This window comes from Euleptes europaea, chromosome 11, assembly GCF_029931775.1.
Source record: "Euleptes europaea isolate rEulEur1 chromosome 11, rEulEur1.hap1, whole genome shotgun sequence".
NCBI classification, from domain to species: Eukaryota; Metazoa; Chordata; class Lepidosauria; order Squamata; family Sphaerodactylidae; genus Euleptes; species Euleptes europaea.
The window spans coordinates 63,892,547-63,898,791 of record NC_079322.1 but is presented as its reverse complement, the minus strand read 5'-3'; positions in this window follow the sequence as shown (position 1 = coordinate 63,898,791).

Sequence of the window (6,245 nt, the reverse complement as noted above, 5' to 3'; positions counted from 1 at the left end):
CTGTAGGAAGCCAACCTGTAAGCCACAAGGCACAGCCTGACTATACAAACAACTAGTGCAGTCCTTTGAAGCAGCATCGCTTTTAGGAATGCCGGTAGAGCAGTGTGCAAGTTTTGAACTGTACCTGCTGAAAAGACGCACCAAAACCTAACCCATTTGGGCATGTCCTATTTTGATAAGAATGTGGGATCCCAACTGCCAGACCTGATCCTTCAACCACATGCTGTCTGAAAGGACAGATACTCACACATGCAGAGACAAATTGCATCCCTTATTTTTAGGTGCCTCCTTGTACATGTTTGGCTTAGCTCATTTGATTTCCAAGTATTCTGAAGTTCAGCATTGTTACACACAGCAGTGGGAACAGAAAGCGTCCTGTACCACTTCATTACGGTTCCTCGCCAGCTGCCCACCCAGTTTTAACGGTTCCTCTCCAGCTGCCCACCCAGTTTTTAACTATCCCTATGGACTGTTAGCCCCATGAAGTTTCTACAGAACGTGTATTGGATTCAGCCAGCTTTTTCACTCAGTAAGCTCAATTCTCTACCATACTACAGCCCTTGTGCAATACAGTTTCTGTACATGCAGGCCATATGATTCTCAGCATAATCTCTTTTGGTGGCCAAAGAAGACCACTCCTTCCTTTTCCCCAGCAGAAAAGCTGGCTTGAATCCAAGCCCATGAGCTCATTCTTCTAGGCCAGACTTTATCCATATTCTGTAACGCAGCACAAAGTCATAGTTACAGAGATGTTCATATTCATACTGGTAAATGTCATTTCCACCCTTAAATCTCTGACGGGTTCCTACTGGTTTGCTTTGATAGATTTAAACAATTATCCAATAGTACATTTAGTTCACTGCAAGATAAGGAGGTTGGATTTCCTGTCTGCCAAAAAAAAAAAAAAACACCCTTAGAAAACAATGAGGAAGCCACAGAGCTGTCATTATCTCATCAAAAAATGGTATAATACGCACATGCAGATGGCCAATAGACAAGGACCCAGCCTGCCAGGAGTGTGCTCATAATGACCTTCTGGTCTTATGATTTATGATTTTTTCAAAAAGAACTCTCAAGGTACCCTCGTCTCTCAAGTAATAACTAAAATTTGCTGCCTAATTACAACCTGGCAAAGGTCAAATTCAAGACGAGAAACTGACCCAAGCTGACAGAGCAATAACCTAGTTTTAACACAAAGTAACTTACAAGGTTTAAAATCTATACTGTATGTGCTTAGTTACATTCCACAAGAGAACAAGTACCTGAACCATGTTTTGATCATCAGTGTACAATTACTACCTTATGTTAATTCTTGCATGCTGTTTTTTGCCGCACTTGCTCATTATGTCTGATGTGTTTTACAAAAGGACTTCCTCCTTCTTCAGACCACGCTCCCTTTGAGTGAACCTTTCAGTGAAGTTATGTTCAGCTTGTGATGTCATAATTACTACCACGGCAACCAACACCCACAGTGTTACAAACACAGTACAGAAGGTTCACTGGAGAATGGAGAAGAGTTTTACAGAAGGGGAAAAAAGGATCATTCTAACACACACACAAAAGATTTGATAAATATGAAGGGAGCATTAAGAGCTTCAAAACAGCAAAGGGGAAAAAAAACTTTTCAGCCATAGCTCTGAATGAAGGGTATTACATAAAAAAAGACTTGTATAGACGTCAATGTGATGCAAAAGTGGGTTGTGTGATCTATGCAGCGCTAATGCCACTCGGCATGGTCCAGTTTTTGGAGTTTTTGTACTTCACGGATGTAGCTTCCAGAATTTTATAAGACCAGATCCTCGCTTTCTGCTAATCTGTTAATACCAGAGCACACAATCAAATTTAAAGACGCTGTAAAAATACTGATTTAATGGTTCTTGGCCCTATAGCAAATTAATAAGAATGCTTTAAAAACAACAACAGACTATGTACAGCATGGGAAGCTAAGAGCAAACCCTTGGACTGCAGTAGTAGGTATTTCCTAATGCAATCCTACGCAGAATTACTCCAATCTAATCTCATTTAGATGAATCTGTTCAGACTGGAATAGCTCTGTTTGGGGAAGCGCTGTCAGTTGGGAGCTGCAGGCAGACTTCTTGGTGATCAAAGGGGGGCCTCCTTATCCCTTTTTCATCAGCAGAAAAGCTGGCTGGATACACCGTTGTGTTTAGCAAACCCCATACAACTACTACAGACTTCATGGCTCAGCAGTAAAACATTGAGAGGACCTTCCTGAAAAGACTTTGTAAAAATTATGTATCATATAAGACATTAAAACCAGATTTCTGACACCTACTTAACATCATACAATCGATAATCTCAAGTCTTCAAAACACTCTTTGAACAACAGTACTGAAGATTGCAATTTTGGCTAACATATTAACACACTTCTCTGACAAAGCAAAAACTAAGGCACTTAAAGTACCCTAAAGCACACTTAAGTACTGGGTATGAGTGCATCACTTCAGACCTATATGAATGCAAAGCAAATAGTTACTGTCCTTGTAGAATGGGATCTCTTGGTCTTACCAAAGAGGCCGTTGGCTCAGTGGTAGAGCATCTACTTGGCATGCAGACGGTCCCAGGTTCAATCCCCGGCATCTCAAGTTAAAGGGACTAGCTAAGCAAATTATGTGAAAGACCTCTACCTGAGACCCTGGAGAGCTGCTGCCGGTCTGAGTAGACAATACTGACTTTGATGGACCAAGGGTCTGATTCAGTATAAGGCAGCTTCATGTGTTCATGTACCAAAAATAGAAAAATAACCATTAGAAACACAATTTCTCTTTCATATAGTATATTTGGTGATATATTGTAAATCCAAATTGAGAATCAAATATTGGGTCTACTGCACAAGATACAACTAACAAGGTTGATTTTAATCATTCTAAGGAAGCTATCGCACCAGTCAAGGTACTTGGGGATAACCTGGTAGACTGGACGTATGCAGGAATGTGGAAAGAGATACTACAGGATGAGACTTGAAAGCAGCCTCTATGAAAAAATAATACTGTTGTATATATGACCACAGAATACTGACGGAGAAACAGCACATATTTAGAAGGATTATGACACAGACGAAAAGCCTCAGGCTTGGAAAATGAAACTTTATTTTGATAAGGTTTCCCAAACTATGAGTCTCCACACAGCTTTGTACTTTACAAAGATCCTTACAGAAAACACACACATAACGTTGTTTTATACAGCAGAAACCAAATTTGATGCAAATATTTAATAAAGAACGCAGCTGCGTAACTAAACACTAGGAGCACTAAGGGGAGGGGCTGTGGCTCAGTGGCCGAGCATCTGCTTGGCATGCAGAAGGTCCCGTTCAATCCCCGGCATCTCCAGTTAAAGGGATTAAGCAAGTAGGTGGTGAGAAAGACCTCTGTCTGAGACCCTGGAGAGCCTCTGCCGGTCTGAGTAGACAATACTGACTTTGATGGACCAAGGGTCTGATTCAGTATAAGGCAGCTTCATGTGTTCAACACACAGCAACATGCTGGTCACTTAATGAAAAAAGCATACTTGTAAAATATAACTTTATTCCAGAAGTAGACTTCTGCTAATTAAGTTTGACTTGTGTTTATTGAAAACACCAACCAATCCTGAAGCCTGGTTTCATCTTCATATATCTGTACCAAGTAAAGGAAAGCCTTCGACAATATTTTTTAAAGGAAAGCTGTTCTTCCTCATTATGACAGTCCAACCCTACAAAAACTTTGAAATCAAGATTCAGAGCGACTACGTTTTATAAACACTTTATTTCATACACTTTGAATTATGACAATACTCTATGCTGCTTTGATGCAGGGTGATGTGGAAAGGCACATCATGATCTGGGAAACATTAAACTTCCTGCTCTGAATAAACCATAATTGTTCCACCTAGGGTGAATTTGGCTGGAAAAAAAAGGTAGGAATTACAATCTGTAGAAAATAAAGAATTGTTCCATAACTCTCTCTTAAGGTGCCCTAATGCTTATAATAGTAATTTTGTCATGTGGTGTTAAATACCCAGAAACATACTGAACAGTGGTTTTTTTCATTTTCTAAGGTAATAAAACCCTAACCAAGAAAAAAGCACACCTATACTGCAGACCCTAGGGAGATACATATAACCAGCGGTGAACAGCTATTTTTCTCCTACTAGAAATGTTCTCTGGAAAAAGCTGCAACTTCCAGTATATTTACTCCATGTCCACCAAAAGCACCGACCGCCAGAGTTCTTACATATTCTCAGCTCTCAAACATCAGTTGTCCTATGGCCACAAAAATGAATGGAAGGACAATTTGGCTCCTGTCACCCAAAAGAGAACCAAGGACTGCTGTGTAGTTGTACCACTCCATCCCTGGAAGAACCCTAGCAAAGGAATATCTGTCTACCTCCAAGTGAATTCTGGCACTTGTTATGAACTGACCACTGCAATATAGCTACCAACTTCCTTTTTGTCTAGATTCTGAGAGCAGCGCCTGTTTTAAGTATCAGCCTGTGTAGGTGCGCTAGAAATATTAATACTAACATCTGCACCAAAATGAGTTCTGTGTAACCTGAAAGCTCTCTTCTAGGATTTTTTTTCCTTTAATGGACAAACCGGGACGGTGAAACCTTGCTGTGTTTCTTATTAGGAGCATTTAATGCAGGGGTCCCTCAACCTTTTGAGCCTGCGGGCACATCTGGAATTCTGACGGGTCATGGTGGGCGAAGCCCACAGCTTAACTTCACAAACACAGTGCAGATGTTTGTGCTGTGGTGGCAGCTGCTGCCAAAGCAACATTTTTTTAAAATCTGCACAGACGATCAAATCTCCAATAGTCAATCAGAAGCCTAGGTGGGAAAAAGCCCTACCTGGCCCCACCCACTACCTAAATACACTTGGTGGGTGCCAGAAAAGGTGTGGGCAGGCACCATGGCACCCACGGGCATCACATTGGGCACCCCTGGCTTAAATGACCAGTGGGTTGCACAGAATAAGAGAAAGCTTCATTACACTCAGTAGTTGGCAAGGAGTATGTAAACTACTTGTGTATAAAACTACTTGAATGAAAGCAACTACATAAAAGCAAACATGAGATTTTATTGACAGTGTCTTTTTTATTAAATTGGAAGAAAACCAGTTATTTTGAGATCCAGGCTGCAATCACATTTATGTGGGAGCAAGCCCAGTGAACACACTTACTTCTGAGTAGACTTGCCTGGAACTGCATAAAAATGGCTTTTGCAGGCAAGAAAGACAGTTGAGCCTTCTATTCTCCCTTCATCAGAACGGCCTTCAGAGGACAGTGCTTGTGGGGCTGTGTTTTGTAAATACTCTGCATATATGTGCAGCTATTTTCTATCTCAGTTATATCGCCGCACTTCCTGTTTCCTGCTCTGTTATAATTTGAGGCTCTGACACCATTGCTTGCTCAATGACACTCCACATCGCAGCAAGACTGTAGCTTGAACCAGGCATACGACAGCCATTGAACCACACTTGTGGCACAGTCTGCAACCGTGTCTGGATCCAGCAGTGAGATTATTCTACCCCCACACCTCAAATAACACCGGAAAGGCCAGAGGGAGAAAAGGAAGCAGTCACGCCTTTCTATCATGCTACTGAGAACCCCTCTTATTATGAGCACCTTGAGAGCTAGCGTGTATAGTGGTTAAGAGCAGTGATTTGGAACGGTGGAGTCTGATCTGGCGAACCGGGTTTGATTCTCCACTCCTCCACATGTGCGGCGGAGGCTCATCTGGTGAACTGGATTTGTTTCCCCACCCCTCCACATAAAGCCAGCCGGGTGACCTTGGGCAATTCACTCTCAGCCCCACCTACCTCACAGGGTGTCTGTTTTGGGGAGGGGGAGGGAAGGTGGTTGTAAGCCGGTTTGAGACTCCCTTATGTGGTAGAGAAAGCCAGCATATAAAAACCAACTCTTCTCATTATTATCAGATTTGAGTCTTGCATATTTTTTATTATTGGCAAAAGCCTGTTATTTGGCCCCAAAAAGGCCAGTTTAATTTTCCTCCAGGCCAGACTGGCCAGGCATCGTGGAGGTTTTTTTTGGGCGTGGAGTAGGGGTCACTGCGAGTGTGGAGGAGGGAAGGTAGTTGTGAATTTCCTGCAGTGGGTTGGACTAGATGACCCTGGTGGACCCCTCCCAACTCTTGAAACATAGTCTCCCTCTTCGCCATCTTACTGCTTTCCACACGACTGCCTCCCTGCACCTATATGACCCATTGTTCTAATCAAACCTAAACCA